Raw genomic sequence first — 19,783 nt, forward strand, 5'->3', positions numbered from 1 at the left:
AATTTTAAAGGCTAATATGCAAGATATTGTCCTAAAAATGGTTTGGGGACCCGGCTCCTGCCCCAGGGGACATGGATCCATGGGAAAAAATTTTTTTTAAACGTCCGTTTTTTCGGGAGCACTGATTTTAATGACTAAAGTGAAAAAAAAAGTGAAATATTCCTTTAAATATTGTGCCTGTGGGGGGGTGTCTATAGTATGCCTGTGAAGTGCCACGTGTGTCCCGTGTTTAGAACAGTCCCTGCACAAAATGACATTTAACGGAAAAAAAGTAATTTAAAACTGCTTGCGGTTTTAATGTAATGTCTGGTTCCAGCAATACGGATGAAAATCATTGAGAAAAATGGGTAGCCCCAACTGCCCATTACCAGCCCCTTTGGGTCTTGTACGGATATTAAGGGGAACCCCGTACCCAAATTAAAAAGTAAAGGCCTGGGGCCCCCAGGCCCTATATACTCAGAACAGAAATATACAGGCGGTGCAAACAAGACAGGGACTGTGTAGGTTTGTTGTGTTAAGTAGAATCTGTTTATAATTTTGCACTGGTACATTTTTAAAGTGTAGCTCCAGTCAAAAAAATTTATTTTTAAGCTTTTTGGAAAACATAGGGAAGGGTTATCACCCCTGTATAATTTTTTTTGGCGTCTGTCTTTTTTCCTCTCCTTTCCTGTTGTCTCCTTCTGTTTGCAAGTAGGAGACGTTTGTAAGTTGGATGTTTGAAAGTAGGGGCCTACCCTATATGCTCTGCAGAAATGCGGGCCTAAGGTGTTGGTGTTGCCACAACACTATAAGCCCTCAAAGTGACTCTTGGTGGGCGTTGGAGCGCCCTGCTGTGAACGATTATATCAAGAATTGTAATTACATGCCATTGTTGAACAGTGATAGAAAAATTGGGCCTTTGATGGTTGGGGTGGTGCTGGTGCCACAACACTGTAAGTCCTCACAGTTACTCTCGTTGGGTGCAGGAACGGGCCCTGCTGTGAAATATTATATAAAGAATTGAAATTACATACACCTGTTAAACAGGTGCTGAAAAATTGGGCCTTAGGCACTGGTGCTTGTGCCACGACAATGCAACCTCTCCCAGATAGTCTAGTTGGAGTGCAGGAATGAGCTCTGCTGCAAAACATTGCATCAAAAATTGTAATTACATGTCCCTGTTAAACAGGGGCTGAAAAATTGGGCTTTAGGCACTGGTGCTGGTGTCGCGACACTGTAACCTCTCCCAGATACTCCAGCTGGAGTGCAGGAATGAGCCCTGCTGCAAAGCATTGCATCAAAAATTGTAATTGCATGCCCCTGTTAAACGGGCTGAAAAATTGGACCTTAGGCACTGGTGCTGGTGCCCCGACACTGCAACCTCTCCCATATATTCTATTTGGAGTGCAGGAATGACCCCTGCTGCAAAGCATTGCATCAAAAATTGTAATTAAACGTTAAACAGGGGCTGAAAAATTGGGCCTTAGCCACTGGTGGCGTCACCCAGAACCAAAAATGTTCTTCCAAGCTATCAGTAGGATCATTGAGGAGGAAGAGGATAATCAGTCAACATAACAGGACAGTCACTCAGTATCAACATAGGCAGTCTTGAAGGAATGTGACAGGCGCACCCTCTGATCGGTTACAAAGCTTCCAGCAGCACTGAAGGTGCGTTCTGAAAGAACGCTGGATGCAGGACAGGCCAGTAGCTCAATTGCATACTGTGCAAGCTCTGACCAGTGATCCATCCTCAAGACCCAGTAAGCCAGAGGATTTTCGGTGGGAAAGTCTGACCTTGCCTCTAGGTATTCCTGCTCCATGTAAATCATACGCTGGTGATGGTTGCTGGAACCAATCATACCTTGGGGCTGCGGACTAAAAAATTGTCTGAACTCAGCGGTCAGATGGCCACCTTCTCCACCGCTCCTTCTGTGACTGACCGAAGCCTCAGCAACATGTTGTCCAGGACCAAGAGTTTGTAACCTCCCAGTTTCTGGGAACGCATTGCATAGATCATTCTGCAAGGCCTCCAGGAGATGTCTCATCCTCTGCTCCCTCTGTGATGGCAAGATAAGGTCTGCAACCTTACCCTTGTACCGTGGATCAAGGAGAGTGGGCAGCCAGTAATGGTCCCTCTCCTTGATCCGAAGAATACGAGGATCCTTCCACAGGCTTTGCAGGATCAGGGAGGCCATGCAGCGTAGGTTAGCTGAGGCATTCGGGCCGGAGTCCTCTGGGTCACTAAGGACAACATGATCGGCAGCCATCTCCTCCCAGCCACGTACAAGTCCACTGGTTTCTTGGGACTGTAAATCATCCCTAAAAGACTGCTGCTGCTGATGCTGAGTGCCAGGCTCCACCTCCATGCACAATCCTCCTCCTCCTCCTCTTCCTGTGTGATGGGTGGCACAGCAGGAACACTGTCTGGATAAAGGGGGCCTTGAGAGGCAAGGAAGTCCTCCTCTTCCTGCCTCTTTTCTGCCTCAAGTGCCCTGTACATCATTCCACGCAGTGTATACTCCAACAGGTGGACAAGAGGTACAGTGTCACTGATGCATGCACTGTCACTGCTCACCATCCGCATGGCCTCCTCAAATGGTGACAGAACAGTGCATGCATCCCTGATTACACTCCACTAGCGTGGTGAAAATAAACAAGCTCCCCTGACCCTGTCCTGGTGCCGTAGTTGCACAGGTACTCACTGATGGACCTCTGCTGTGTGTGCAGGCACTGCAGCATGGCCAACGTTAAGTTCCACCTGGTGGGCATGTCACATATATGGCGGTTCTTGGGCAGGTTCAACTGCTTTTGGAGCTCAGCCAGCCGAGCACTGGCATTAAATGATTGGTGGAAATGCACACAGACTTTCCTGGCCTGCCTCAGGACATCCTGTAAACCCGGGCACCTGCCCAAGAACCGCTGCACCACCAGGTTAAGGGCACATGGGTCAGTTGTCCCTGTCAGAGGGCGGAGAGGAGGTTGGTGCCATTGTTGCAAACCACCATTCCTGGCTTAAGCTGGCGTGTTGTCAGCCACCTCTTGGCCTGCCCCTGCAGAGCTGACAAAATATCTGTCACATTGTGCCTCCTGTCCCCCAAACAAACCAGCACACGCACAGCATTGCATCTTTTTGCCTGCGTACTTGCGTCGCCTACAGGAACGCCTACAGAGCACCGCTAGTTCCGAGGACAAAGCACTGGAAGAGGCCATGGAGGAAGAAGAAGAGGAGGGGGTGGAGGAGAGCGGTGTGTCACAACCAGTAGTAGCATTTTGGAGGCGTGGTGGTGGAACAACTTCCAACACTACTGCACCTTGTCCTTCATCCTTCCCAGCTGCCAGAAGAGTGACCCAATGGTCCGTGAAAGATAGGTAATGTCCCTGTCCATGCCTGCTGGACCATGAGTCAGCAGTAATATGCACCTTACCGCTGACTGCCCTGTCCAGCGAGGCATGGACATTGTCTTCCACATGCCGGTAGAGAGTCAGAATTGCCTTCTGTGAGAAAAAGTGGCGTTTGGGAACCTGCCACTGAGGAACTGTACATTGCACAAACTCACAGAAGGGGGCCAAGTCTGCCAACTGAAAAGGCAGCAGTTGAAGTGCTAGCAATTTAGCCAAGCTAACATTCAACTACTGGGCATGTGGATGGCTGGGAGTTAACTTCTTTCAATGGTCCAGCAGCTGGGGCAGGGAAATTTGCCTGCTACAATTGGACGTGGGTGTACTGCTAGCAGAGTGCCTGCAAGTACTTGGCTGTGACACACCTAATTCTACACCTTCATTCCTCTCAGTGCAGGTTTTAGAGAGGACTGAAGGTTTAGTGGGGTTGGAGATCCCAGCTGATGAGGGAAGGAGAGATCCGCTTTGTTCTTTGGTGTGGGTCTTTAAGATACGCTTGCCAATGAGCTGCATGGCAGGTCAATATATGTCTGGTCAAGCATGTGGTGCCCAAGCGGCTGATGTTTTGACCACACGAGATACGCTTGAGACATATGTTGCAAGTAGTAGCGGTGCGATCTGATGCACTCGTCTCAAAAAAGGCCCACACCAAAGAACTTTTGGAATAACACGCAGAGGCAGCGTCCTGCACAGGCGGAGCTCTGCGCTGTGATTCAGTAAGCTGGCCCCCGGAGGGCATCCTGCCTCGTTGGAGATGTGCCTCCTCCTTCTCTTCCTCCTCCCTCCTATTAGGCACCCACGTGGAGTCAGTGACCTCATCATCCCCTCCCTCTTCATCGCTGGAGCAAACCTGGCATTATGCTGCAGCTGATGGAACAAGACTGCCAGATTGCTCTCCTTCTTGAGCATCTCCTCTCTCTGCGCTCACGCTACTGCCTTCCTATAGCTGGGTATCATCATCAGAGCCTTCAAAACGCTGGGCATCCTCCTGGAGCATGTACTCAACACTGTGCTCAAACAGTTCGGGGGACTCCTCAGGAGGACATGGTGGATCTAGGGAAGGAGTGCTAATGACATTGAGATGAGAGAGGAGGACACGTTGGCAGCTTCTTTGCTAGAACCCTGAACCTGCGTGAGAGAGGAGGAGGAGGATGAGGAGGGCTTGGTCATCCACTCTACCAAGTCTTCGGCATGATGAGGCTCAACACGTCCAGCTGCCGAAAATAAGGACAAGCGTGTCAAAAGGTCACATGCTGATGACAATGCACCATGTCCACGACCAGCACTGTTGTCTCTAGACACAGAGCCTGCTTGCCCTCTTTTATTGGCTCATGACTGTCTACCTCTCCTTGTTGGCCTTTCTGACACAGTAATGGCCTGCAGGGAGATGGGAAAACCAGCAATTGGGGTAGCTTTAGGTGTATGATGACTGAGCAGATGACACAGTACACCGGCTGTAATTACTGTAGCTGCCTGCCTGTATTACAGAAACAGAACAACACCAGCAATAAGGGGTAGCTTCAGGTGTATACTGTGCAGGAGGCACACTACACCCACTATAAATGCTGCAGATGCCTGTATTACAGAGACAGAACAACACCAGCAATAAGGGTTATCGTCAGGTGTATACTGTGCAGGAGGCACACAACACCCATTCTAACTGCTGCAGATGACTGTATTACAGAAACAGAATAACACCAGAAAGAAGGGGTATCTTCAGGTGTATACTGTGCAGGAGGAACACAACACCCACTGTAACTGCTGCAGATGCCTGTATTACAGAAACAGAACAACAGCAGCAATAAGGGTCAGCTTCAGGTGTATACTGTGCAGGAGGCACACAACACCCACTCTAACTGCTGCAGATACCTGTATTACAGAAACAGAACAACACCAACAATAAGTGGTAACTTCAGGTGTATACTGTGCAGGAGGCACACAACACCCACTCTAACTTCTGCAGATGCCTGTATTACAGAAACAGAACACCAGTAATAAAGTGTAGCTTCAGGTGTATACTGTGCAGGAGGCACATAACACCCACTGAACAAGCGCTAGGTTCCCAAACAGAGACACTGTCCCTGCCTATCGTACTCTTTCCCTGACCGCTGCAACACACTACACAAGGCCACTGTGCTGGTGGCCTTATATAGTGTGGAGTGTGTGCTAAACTCCCCTGAGCTATAATTGGTAACAGGCATCCTGCCTGTAGCCAATTATGGCTCTCCTCGCTGCCGGCGCTGTGATTGGCCAAGCACGCAAGGTCACAGTGCATGCTTGGCCAATCATGAGCCAGCAAAGCACTGCGATGGCGCAGTGCTTTGTGGGCCGTGAGCGCCACATGAATATGGTGCGAACAGCCCACAAAGTTCTGGATTCGCTGAACAGCCAGTGCTCAAGTCGAACTTGAGTTCGACACGAACACCGAGCTCATACCTAGTGCTTACTCATAGCTGTACCTTATACTCGTAACAATGACTTATATATACATATATCAATACATACAACATGGGCTTAATTGAAAGATTAAGAGATTAGCAAACACCCATATACTGGAGGTCACAAGGACATTGAATTAAACATAAATGTGGAAAACAGTGCAGCGCTTAATATATAACATGTGACTGAATATAGTGAAACAATAGATCAGGGAAAAAACTTTCAAAGATAATGTTTCCAAAAAGTAAAACATCAATGATAAACAATACACATGTGCATATTGTGCAATAAACAAAGAAGCAATAAAAATGGATTATTGAACCAAAAGGATCAAAAAAAACTTTTAAAGAGGACAAATGGTTATTTAAACTACAGCTTAATGCTGTGAAGCACAAACTTGTAATTAAGTGAAGAATATTGCACAATATGCACATGTGTATTGTTTATCATTGATGTTTTACTTTTTGGAAACATTATCTTTGAAAGTTTTTTCCCTGATCTATTGTTTCACTATATTCAGTCACATGTTATATATTAAGCGCTGCACTGTTTTCCACATTTCTGTTATTTAGACCTAGTATCTGGTTTTTTGTGCTTGGCTGCTATTTTCTTAAATTGATTTTTTCCATATCAACTAATTTTTACCAAGCGCAAGTTTTACTCTTTTGTTTTTTATTGCTATATGATACACTAATTTGCTGCTGGTTCATCCGCAATGGATGTTTTTGAATATAGATCCCAAGCTGTCATTGACACCACAGGGGTCTTTGATGGGAATGAGAATTCTAGGGATGACCTATCCGGTTGTTTTTTGAGGTTGAAGAATTTAACCATTTCAGAACTACACACCAAATGGGATATAGCCTATCTGGAAGAATATGTAAGGGAAAATATGGTTCCCAGGAGTTTGAGATGGGAGGTTAACCCACAAAAGGAGGACACAGAAATAGCTGAATGGTTTAAATACTTCAATGAGGCAGGGGTTCAGTTTTTAAAATTCCTGATTGCTAAAAAATCGAGGAAACTTGCCTCATTGGATTATGAGATTGGTCTGATTAAAACTAAGCTTGTCCCCTTTAAAAATGATCCTGAGTATATGCAAAGATCTGAATCCCTAAAAACTATCCTGACCAAAGAGGAAACTGAACAAAAAACTAAGAAAAAGAAAAAATACAATAGGGATAAAAAGGATTATAAAGACAATGTTGTCTTTAAATGGCAGGTCTCTACTGAGAACTTGGCCCCCTTACCCCCCATGGGTGATCCAGGTTTACATCCCCCAGGTCATATTGAGGGAATCAGAGGAGGTGGTGTTGGTGATCCTAACTTTTTTTGGGGCCCCATTAGTCAGGCCTCTCCAGTACATACTGAAAGAGGAATGGGTCCATCATCACAACCACATCCCCAGTCCTTCAGAGGAAGGATCGACAAACGTAATTTTAACCATCAACGTCATCCAACTCCATCTAATCATTACCAATATCCCACCTCAATGGCGCCCCCTCCACCCTGGCGATCCAGAGGTGGTAAACCTTTTTTTCAGGGAAACAAATCCCTTTCTCAAGGTAGAGGTGGCAGCAGGGATAGGAGACCCCCTCCGGATGTAAGAGATCTGGGATCCAATTACAGGGTCGAGACCTCTAATAGATATGGCCCCCTAGGGGAAGACAGGAGTGGGCATTCTGAAGCCCCTAGGGGTCAGAGTGGTTTTCGGCCATCATATATTCAACCCTCAGCTGGCAGTTATTACCAACAGGGTTTACAGGAGGGTACTCGGGGGGGACACAAGAGAAACGGAGACACAAGAGAGGGTGCAGAGGGGGGAAACGTCTTCATACCAAAAAGAAGAAGGACTTAGATATTAGTGGTGTCATTAACTTAAGTAACAAAAAGTTATCTAATGAAGAATTGCAGACTCTCGGAAAGGGTCTCAAGTTTGTGCCCCCTCAGAATTTAAATAAATTCCAGACATTTATAGATATCCAAAAGTTTACACGCAAGTTGAACATTAAGAGATATATCATGAGCAACCCCTCCCGCCAATTAGTTAGGGATTCAACAATTATGCACTCTGGTTTATCAAACGCCTCCTTGTTCAATCCTCCTGGTAATACAGCACCCAACATCAATATTTTCCGTGATCTGGTATTAAAGGATCTCAATGGTTTGAAATTGAGACCAGCTCAACCCACACGGGAATTCAGGGCACGGCTAGACTCATTGCTCGATAGGAAAGACATAGTAGTTCGGTCGGCTGACAAAGGCGGTGCCATTTTAATACTTGACAAAACTGCGTATTCTAAAGAGATGACTAGGATTTTGTCAGACTCTGAGACCTACTCTCCATTACTTTTAGACCCCACTACCCAATTCAAAGGTGAATTAAAAGAGCTGGTTGAGAAAGGGTTTAACATGGGCATTTTGAATAAAAAAGAAAGGGATTTTCTGGTACCTTTGGCGCCGTGCTTACCGGTCATGTATTCTTTACCCAAGATACACAAATCTTTAGAAAATCCACCAGGGCGGCCCATCATCAGTGGAATTGACTCTGTAACCTTGCGTATAGGGAAATACATTGACAAATATCTACAACCACTGGTGATGGGCACGCCATCCTTTTTGAGAGACACCAACATTCTGCAATTGATTGAATGGAAACCCACCTATCTCCTAATTACCGCGGATGTAGCTTCACTGTACACCGCTATCTCCCATCAATTGGGCTATGAAGCAGTCCATCACTTTCTGGCCCAGGATGGTAGTATTTCGGTGACTCAGCGTAACTATATTCTAGAATTACTTCTGTTTGCCATGACGCATAACCACTTTTGGCATAACGGGACCCATTTTTTGCAAGTGAAGGGAGTGGCCATGGGAGCTAAATTTGCTCCCAGTATGGCCAATCTCTTCATGGCAAAATGGGAGGAGGACATAGTCTTTAGTGACAAACCCCCTGAACTGGTAACCTGGAAAAGGTTTATCGATGACATCTTGTTTATCTGGGATGGTGACAGTTCATCAGCAGAACTCTTCCTGTCCCATTTAAACAACAACAACCGTGGGATAGTTCTCAGCTATGTTTCAAGCCCCACTAATATCCAATTTTTGGATTTGAATATTTCCATCAGGGATAATAACATAACTACCACAACGTTTTTCAAGAAAACCGACAGGAATAGCTATATTCCACTTGATTCCTGCCATCATAGGTCATGGCTCTCAGCGGTCCCTAAGGGCCAGTTTCTTCGCTTAAAACGCAATTGCACTTTCAATGAGGATTTTCTTAAGGAGGCACTAATCTTAAAAGAGAGATTCTTAGCTAAAGGTTATAACAGTGAATCTCTTGATTCCACCATAATGGAGGTCAACAGTAGGGATCGTCAAACATTGTTAGCTGAGAGACCACCCAGGACTGACAACATGGACAACTATGGGGTTTCCTTACTCACGACTTTTTCCAGTCAGCATTGGGCTGTGAAAAGAATTCTACAGAAACATTGGTCGGTTATTAAAAATGACCGAATCTTGGGCCCTGAACTTCCTGATAGACCAAATGTGATCTTTAGGGGTGCAACCAACTTGCGAAACATGATTGCTCCAAATGTCCCGGACCCCCCGACTAGACCCACATTTTTTGGTGATTTGAAGGGCTTCTACCCCTGTGGGAAGTGTAGAGCTTGTAAGCTAAATGCTCTACGAGGTAGGAGATTCACTGAGTTCACCTCGTCTAGCAATGGACTCACTTACCCCATACGAACATTCATTACTTGTACCACTAAGTGCGTTGTGTACTTACTTAGATGTCCATGTGGTTTGGAGTATGTGGGACGCACAGTACGCATGTTACATGTGCGCCTGGGGGAACATATCACTAACATTTGTAAAGGATTTGACAAACACAACGTTAGTAAACATTACGATCTAAAACACAATCGTGACCCAAGAGGCACCACCTTTCTGGCTTTAGAAAAATATACCCCACATTGGCGCGGCAGTAATGCCAAGCGCACTATTTCCAGGGCAGAAACAAACTGGATCCATAAATTAGGGACACATATTCCTGGGGGGCTTAACGTCGAATGGGACATCAACTGTTTTATCAATAACGGTTGATTTAACATTCCCTTCTTCCCCTTTTACTGTACTGGTTTTGTATTCAGTCTGGGTTTCATACACTGTGATGATTAATTTCACTATCATTATTTGTATTTCTGTAGCAATTTTTGCTAGTTAGTTTATACAAAAAATTTTTTTATGTAATCTATATTTTATGACAATAGAGTGAATGTAATGTTCTTTCTAAACCCGTTGGATATGTCTCATCCATGAAATTTTTTTGACTGGACTATGGGTAATGGTGGGTAGCTAATGCTGTTTAGGCCCCCTCCTCAATATTATGGTCACTTTTCTTTCTTTGGATGGTAACCTATACGTATGTATTGTATATATATATATATATATATACTTTTTTGTGAACCAAGTTATCGATTTTTGGGACATACATACAGTTAGACAGCCATCACTATTGCATATGGCCATTTGTCAAACAAAGGGGATTTATCATAGGACTCATTGTTTGTATTCTTCATTGGTCACTTTTCATTAATTGATTTTATATTTGAGTTCCACCATTATGTTATGATGGAACTCCAGTTTTATTTTTATTTTAACAAACTGGTCGTTGACCGTTTTTTTCGTTCTCCTTCCTTTTTATTATGTGGTAACCAATCCGAAGGGACTGGTCATTTGTGGGTTAAACCAATTATGCACGGACGTTTTGGTCTGCACCTATGGCAGGGCTCCCTACCTCACCCATAGGCTATTTAAACCTTTAGCACGAGGGTGTGGGCGTACCCCTGATGACGTCAATCTGTGACGAAACGATCGTCGGGTAGATACGTCTACATCTTGTGCTATTTTTATCTGCTTGATTTTATATTTTTGCTAGCAATTTTCTTCGTTCAATTTTATGCGACTCGATCGAGTCATTTGTAGCTTTCAACGTCTATTTGATTGGAAAATAAAGTTCACGTGTTTTAGACTTTATCACACGATTGGGCGTTTTTTTTTCTTTTTTATCCATTTGGTGATACGCCAACTTGAAATTTTCGAAGTGACCGGAACGGACGACGTTCAAGGAACATCCGAAGGTGTGGGTCATTTTTCACCTTCCTACCCCCAAAGGTGATTCGAATCATCCATCTACACGAGGAGTGTCGGAGGAACGATCTTGTCCGATCCTAATCGTTGGGGAGTTCGTATCTGCGCACACTAATGGTGGCTCTGGTAAGCCTTTACTACTTACTTAAACTGTACAGTGAAAGAATTTACGTGGTCAAGCACCTACACCAGTGACACCTGGGACCAACTTTAAAGTTTCATTCACGTTTCACTTAATGAACTTTTATCTTCACATATATGGGGCCTTGTAAATCACTTCGTTTATCCAAGGCATGGGATTTGTTTTGATTTGTTTTTCAATCTTGTTGTTTATTTTCTTCACTTAATTACAAGTTTGTGCTTCACAGCATTAAGCTGTAGTTTAAATAACCATTTGTCCTCTTTAAAAGTTTTTTTTGATCCTTTTGGTTCAATAATCCATTTTTATTGCTTCTTTGTTTATTGCACAATATGCACATGTGTATTGTTTATCATTGATGTTTTACTTTTTGGAAACATTATCTTTGAAAGTTTTTTCCCTGATCTATTGTTTCACTATATTCAGTCACATGTTATATATTAAGCGCTGCACTGTTTTCCACATTTCTGTTATTTAGACCTAGTATCTGTTTTTTTGTGCTTGGCTGCTATTTTCTTAAATTGATTTTTTCCATATCAACTAATTTTTACCAAGCGCAAGTTTTACTCTTTTGTTTTTTATTGAATTAAACATACTACCTCATTTAACCACTTAAGGACCAAGCCTCTTTCTGAGATTTGGTGTTTACAAGTTTAAATCATTTTCTTTTGCTAGAAATTACTTAGAACCCCCAAACATTATATATATATATTTTTTTTTCTAACACCCTAGAGAATAAAATGGCGGTTGTTGCAATACTTTCTGTCACACCGTATTTGCGCAGTGGTCTTACAAAAATAAAAAGTAAATGTCCCATTAATAGCTATTGGTGAAAGTGACATTAAAAGTGACATAAAAGTGACCTTGCAGTGAATCCGCCACTGAGACCACTTTTATCTGAAACCAGATCACTGAAGAAGAGGATATCGGGGTTATGGCAGCTAGATGCTGCCATAACGATATCCCTCTTCAAAGTGCCAACGTATATCGGCGTGAGCCAGTCTGGAAGTGTTTAAATGACAAACAAAATTCCCACAGAAAAGTTCCTATAGAACAGAGTATAGACCCCGCTTTAACAAACATTCAACTGCAACTGTAACAGCTGCAAAAGAATCCAACCAGGCAGCAGGCCTTTGGAAAAAAAAAGCCTTCTGGGGGAAGGGAATAGAATGAGGTGTGTTGAAAAAGTTAGGCCGCGTACACACGCGGGGACTGTTCGCCCAACTTTGTCCGTCAAACAGTTTCGGCAAACAGTCCGCTCAAAATTAGCATGGACGGACATGGCCACACATGACGGACGAACAGTTTGCTGAAACCGTGCGCGATGACGTGAACGGCACGTACGACGGGACGAAAAATACGACGTCCTATACACTGCATTATAACTTTCGGCGTGTAAATCCTTTCTGAGCATGCGCGGAACTTAGTTTGACGAACAAGCCTACACACGAGGGGACTGTTCGCTGAAACAAGGTTTCAGCAGACAGTTTTTCGGAATTTCCGAAAAACCTTGTACAGCGGACTGTTCGCTGAAACTGTCCGCTGAAAGCCCACACACGAGCGGACTGTTTGCCGAAACACTGTTCAGCGGACAAAGTTGGGCGAACAGTCCCCGCGTGTGTACGCGGCCTTATAGTTCCATTTTAAGGTTTACCTATCTGTGTTAAGTTTGTCTGGCAATTATTTCCTTAATCATTTGTAAACTGAAGCTTTCCATGGCATGATCAGGCACTTGTCTAATGATAGTTTTTTCTTGTTGTGCTCATTTATTTATTTTTCTTGATCATTCCTCCAGTCCTTCCAGGGATGCCCTTTTTATGAGTGGTTCATTTTCTGCTTGATCAATCTCTTGCCCTTCTCTCTGGCTTTTCTTGTTCTCCAAGCTACCTTTCTTGTTCTCCAAGCTACTCCAAGTTCCAAGCTTATGAGATGTAGCCATAAAGGGGTGTGGCGATGCGATGACCACCTGATTCATTTTGAGTGTTCCTTGTCAGTGCTGTAATTGCAAGTTCCAGTTCCATCTTCTTTTCTTTTATCATATTTTTATTGAAGATTTTCATGTAACAGGTGATGCTGGTCATGTCCCCAGGACATCCAGACAAACCTTATTGGGGGCAAGCTGTGCCCGGTTGGGGGCAGTTTCTGACTGGTTGTTTTTTTTTTGGGGGGGGGGGAGGGGGTTTCTCCTTCTCAGATACTATAAATATATATATATATACTATATATATACTATATATAGTATCCTTACCCTCCACTTTACCCCTAACATATCCCAAGAATGGGACTATGAACATCATTGATTGCATAAATCACCAGTCCTACAACTGAACCGAAAAATGGCGAATGTTCGCCCCCTGGATGGGTAGACATATTGACTATCACCCATACGGCTTGGAAGTCTCACGTAGGTGATAGAAAGGTTGATGTGGAATAGTCTATACTGAGAGTTTTTAAGTTGTTTTAGACCAATCTGTAAAGGTTATGGTACAAATGCCCCAGATAAGTTGGGGAGGCTGAGGCCTGGGTGGGAGGAAAGGGTTAGTTTTAAGGTATGGTTAATTTTTTGCAAGGTAACAAGTTACACAATTTATAGACATACATGGCATAGTTTGTTATTGCAATGCTACAGTTTATGCATTTCTAAGAATTGTGGAGGTGATCCTGCTCTGGGAACCGTCGTGATACTCCTAATGGGAAATATTTGTCTCAATAACTCATGGCCACCATAAAATTCTTGACCTGGAACGTCTGTGGGGTCCAGGATAAGCTCAAATGTACAGCGGTATTTGGCTGTCTCAAATCCTACCGGGTGGTTATAATTGTCTTGGTTGAGACACATGTCACTGGATAACTCCAGCTGGCGTTGAGATGCCCATGGATAGGATAGACATATCATGCCACTCATACCCCTTATTTTTGTGGCGTGTCCATTCTAATAGCCAAGATGACTCAATTTAGTCTAATATCTGTGCAAACAGATCCCCAGGGCCGGTTCATCTTTCTGCACTGCACTTTATATGGTAAGCAATACCTTCTCCTGGCTTATCATGTACCACCGCCATACAACGCTAACATGGTAAATGAGGGTTTGTCGTATATGGCACAGCACCCTACAATCCCATCCATTTGGCTCAGGGACTTTAATATGGTTCTAAACCCAAGGACAGACTGCATCCGAACCAGACCACACCACTCCCCAATGCCTCCCGACTGGGCCACACTTTAACTGAATTTCCCCTGACAGATACATGGCGCTATAAACATCCTGACGACCAGACCGTTTCATGTTTCTCAGCATCACACTCCACCATGTCCCAAATAGATTATATTATTGTCTCGGATGTTCTGCTCCCCTTGCTGGAGGATGCAGGCTACAACGCCAGATCATTGTCAGACCATGCTCCATTCTGGACCTGTATTCAGCTTGCTCCTCAGGCAGGGCCACGCACATGGCATCTTCATGCTTTTTGGCTATCAACCATAAATGAACAAGACAACATAGCTGTGGAATGGCGGTTCTATTTTAGCACCAACAGAGGTATGGGTGCGATATGGGAGGCATTTAAAATATACGTCCGATCCATTCTATCTAGGCGCATTAAAAGGTTGAAAGCTTCCTCCACATTACTGCTCCAACAGGCCTCAGAGAAACTAGTGTCCACAACAAATTAATTTGCATCAAACCCCATACCGACTAATGCCTCAACGCTCAAGCCCCAAACACATATAGTGGACCAATTACACTACGAAAAGGCTAAAAAAAAGCACTTCTTTTCAAGACAACGCGTGTTCGAACAGGGTCAAATACAACTACACATAAACCTGGAGCCCACCGATATCTAGATAGACACACAGATATTGCATTATAATGTGTATAGGCAGATAGTTATAGGAGTTCATGAACCCTGGAGATGGTATGTAATCTGGAGATTACCCTGGAAGCTAGAAAATATAAATATATACAGCTCTTCAGGTAACCACGACAGTATATCTGCATATGTATGCTTTGTGACTTTATAATGTTACATACACTGTGTACCGAGCCTGTATGTTTTGTTGTTTAATTGCAAATAAAAGGAACAGAAAAACTCTGGATAGCCGCACTCCGGATCAGGTAAAATAAGTAATGCCTTTATTGTTTCCACTCAAAAAATCTTCACATCATGCAGATCACAACAGCAAAGGGACAAAGAAAATAGAGCAAAAATTCATTAATTAATTAATTGCAAATAAACTTGCTTTTAAAAAAAGAAAAAAAAAAGAAGGGCCAATAAATGGATGTTCCTTGAGCTCTTAGGGAATGTGATACGCGGGCAGCTATGGTACACTCCAGGTAATGAGTCTATTTGGGTGACACGCTAGGTAGTATTTTTAAATGTCAGGTAAACCTATACCCCTTTTCAGCTTAGGTAGAGTGAGAATATTGTAATCAATTCTGGGACATTTCTGTCCCCAGATAAAGCATATGCAGAGTTGACGGTAAGTTTTGAAGAATTTCATTGGTAACTTGAGTGGTATAGCTTGCGTGATGTATAATATGCGAGGAAGGATATTCAGGTAAGGATGGGGGCAAAGTTCAATGCGTATAAATCATATAAGCAGGTCAGGAGTTTAATCCCTAGGTATATGATGGATTTTGGTTGCCATATGAATGGAAAACGAGATTTGCAGTCATTTGGTAGGGAAATATTTAACGCAAATGACTTGGTAAAATTGATTTGGGGATTTGATAATTTATTGTGGAGTGCAAAGTCGTTCAGTAGGCTTGGGATAGTATTATGGGGATCTTAAATAAATAAAAGGATGTTGTCTGCAAATGCCGCTATTTTGTATGTGCTTCCAGAAACATTAATTCTTGTTATTTTCCCTTATGCGTCTGAGTAAGGGTTGGAGTATTAGGACAAAGAGGTGGGGACTGGGGGCAACCCTGTCTGGTGCCATTTGATATGGAGAAGGCTTTCGACAGAGGGCCATTGACTCCAACTCTCACTGTAGGGTGGTTATAAAGTGATAGAATAAAGTTTAACATATTCTTTGGACTGCCAATTGTGCTCAGCACCACTTGCATGTAGTCCTAGGCCACTCTGACGAATGCCTTCTCTGCATCCAATGACCAGAAGAAACCTTTTTGTTTGGAGGTGGTTAGCTAGTAGTGTATATTGAGGGCCTTCAAGGTATTATCCCTCGCTTCTCTGCCTGATATGAATCCAACTTGATCTGTGGATATAAGGGATGGAAGAAAAGGTAGGATTTGATTAGCATGGATCTTTGCATAAAGTTTAAGGTCAATATTCAATAGGGATATGGGTCCGTACTTGGAGTGTAGTGCCCTTGCCCTGCTTATAAATCACTGATATGTGTGCTTCCAGATTGTTTCGCTGTGTGGTTGAGATGCTAGGGAGTTAAAAACTGCAAGGAAAGGACCAGCTAGTGTTCTGGCAAATATTTTGTAGTATGTCGCTATAGCCCATGGAGATCTGGGCTTTTTTCTGGTTTCAAGCTCTTCAATGGTAATAGTGAGGTTTAATTTCTTAGAATCAGTACTGGAAATAGGCTTTGGGCTGTGTTGGACAAGAAAGAGATATATTGTGTTGGTAGAAGTATCTTGGGGGGGTGGAGTCTGTGTGTAAGGCCGCGTACACACGGGCGGATTGTCTGTCCAACTTAGTCCGCTGAACCGTGTTTCAGCGGACAATCCGCTCGTGTGTGGGCTTCAGCGGACTTTTTCAGCGGACAATCTGACGAACAAAGTCTTACGGAATTTCCGTAAGACAGTCCGTTCAAACTTGGTTTTGTCCGTCCAAACTTGGTTTCAGCGGACAGTCCGCTCGTGTGTAGGCAAGTTGGACGGACTAAGTATGGCGCATGCTCAGAAAGGATTTACACGGCCGAAGGTTGCATTGCAGTGTATAGGACGTCGTTTTTCTAGTCCCGTCGTACATGCTGTACACGTCATCACGCACGCTTTCAGCGGACTGTCTGCTCATCGTGTGTGGTCAAGTCCGTTCATGCAAATTTTGAACGGATTGTCTGTCGGATTGTCTGACAAACTTAGTTGGACAGACAATCCGCCCGTGTGTACGCGGCATTAGTTGTATATGCTTTTATAGTAGTGTATGAACTGCAATGCAATTCCTTTGTTGTCTGCTACTAAATGGCCATAAGGGGTCCTAATATTGTGAACTGTGATGTTAGCACGTTTTGCTTGTAGAGCTCTCACGAGTCATTTTTCTCTTTTGTTGCCTTGTACGTAGACTCATTTTTTGGTAAACTACCGACCAGGCCATTTTATTCACAGAAATTGAGTTTTCTTTTGGTGGTATATGATTACCTCTGCGGTTTTTATTTTTTGCTCTATAAACAAAAGAAGAGCGACAATTTTGATTAAACAACATTTTTACTTTTTGCTATAATAAATTTACAAAAGAAAAATGTAAAAAAAACGAATTTCTTCATTAGTTTGGGCCAATTTGCATTCTTCTACATATTTTTGGTTAAAAAAATTGCAATAAGCGTATATTGATTGCTTTGCGCAAAATTTATAGCGTCTACAAAATAGGGGATATGTTTATGGCATTTTTATTATAATTTCTTTTTACTAGTAATGCCAGTGATCATCAATTTTTAGCAGGACTGCAACTTTGCAGGGGACAGATCGAACACGTTTGACACTTTTTTGGGACCACTGACATTTATACAGTGATCAGAGATAAAAATAGTCACTGATTACTGTATAAATGTCTTTGGCAGAGAAGGGGTTAACACTAGGGGGCGATCAAGGAATTAAGTGTTCCCTAGGGAGGTGTTTCTAACTGTGGGGGGAATGGATTGACTGGGAGTAGAGAGAGATCGCTGTTCCTGATCACTAGGAAAAGCAGATCTCTCTCTAATTCCTTGACAGAACAGGGATCTGTCTGTTTACATTGACAGATCCTCATTCTGGCACTCTGAGGAGCATCACCTCCTATAACTCTTAAAGCGCACGCCATATACCTAAGGCAATTTGTGCAGCTGTGTCAACCTGCTGCCATATAATGACGGTAGCTGGTCGGCAAGCAGTTAAGATATATCAGCGTTTCGTTATTATATTGAGTTCCTCTAGCAGACTGATTCTGATTTTTATGAGGTCTTGAAGAGTGTGTTCTTCATGTGAACATTTATGTGCTGCCTCTAAAGTTCTAAAGTGTTGATGAGATGTTGTCCTTCTTTCCTGTAGTGGACCGCAAATGCAGTGGCATGACACATATATGTGCCTCCCAGATGGTTATTGGTAATTACCTCTATGTTAAAATTTAACAAGAAGTAGTTCTGAAGAGATGTAGATAGTTTAGAAATGATTGCTTTGTCTGTCAGTAAAAAGGCATCTAGATACCCGATGTTGGAAGGAGGTTTTAATCTCAGGGAAAGCCAGGAATATTGTGATTGGGTTATGGTCGGATATGAGCATTGGTTCTATTGTGGCTTGCAGAAGCATGTAGAGGTTCAATGGAGATAGGAATAAATTGTACATTCTGGAGTGGGAGCTATGCGGGGAGGAAAAATATGTGTGATCTTGGGTGTTTGGGATGAGAATGTGCCAAGTATCATGTAATAGAAGGTCTTGAAGGTGGAGTTTTAAGCGCCTTAAGGTCTTAAAGGGTAGAGAAGAGGTGCCAGCCGACGTGTCTAGAATAGAGTTGAGAGGAGCATTGAAATCTCCTAGTATTAAGATCCCTGTCTGGGCCAACTGAGTAATTACTGAGTTGATAAAGGCTACCTGTTTTCTGTTTGAACAGTAGATATTTGCCAGAGAAATTGGTTTGTTGTATAATGTGCCCTTTATAAATAGAAATATGCCATCCTTGTCTGCCAAAGAGGCTGATATTTGTAGGGGGAGATGAAGATAGAGACCCCTTTGGTTTTAGCTAGGTTATTTGTGGCGTGGTGTGCTACCATGTAATGGTGGTTAGCTATTTCAGAATACAGTTGGAATGAAACTGAGTTTTCTGTAGAAAAACTACATCTGCCTGTAGCATTAACAGCAGTAACTGTGACCTTTTTTTCTGGGACCTTCAGGCCATGTGAATTGAGCAATGCTAGTTTCATTGCTGTTGGTTTAGTTCCTGGAGGTCTCTTCAGTGTGGTTGATTGCGGTGGGTAGAGTAGGTCAGAGTGTGAAAAGACCCAGAACGGTGGGAACTGGAGAGGAAAGAATAAGTAGCGGTAAGGGGGGAGAGAGTATGGAGGGGTTGAGGGGGACAGAGTAAAGGAAGACGTTTGGGGGGTCAAGGAATGTATAAGTTAGGTAGGAGGACTGGAGTCTTTCTGTTGGATGAAGGAGAGAGTAGTGAGGTTGGGTAGGGGCTCTGGTCAGGGAGAAAACCTGCAGAGGGAGAAGTTTATCCAGGGGCAGGGAAGAACCTTCTTAGATAGTGAAACTGGGATTTATGGAAGTGTTCAGCAATGTATGCTAGGTAGAATGTGTATATCAGTTCAATCTATCTGCTGTGGGGCAGTGAAATCAGAGGTCTAATGTTCTAGTTCCATCATGCTTTATTCCTGACTCTCTCTCGCAGGTTGCCTTCATCTTAGTATTTCCTGCTCACATTTTGTATACACCCTGCTACCTCCTTAAAGCTGCTTGCCCAAATCTGACTTCTTTTATATTTTGACCAAGCTTTTCTTTTA

The sequence above is a fragment of the Lithobates pipiens genome, unplaced genomic scaffold (genome assembly GCF_037356315.1).
Source record: "Lithobates pipiens isolate NorthernLeopardFrog02 unplaced genomic scaffold, aLitPip1_a1.2 Scaffold_18, whole genome shotgun sequence".
NCBI classification, from domain to species: Eukaryota; Metazoa; Chordata; class Amphibia; order Anura; family Ranidae; genus Lithobates; species Lithobates pipiens.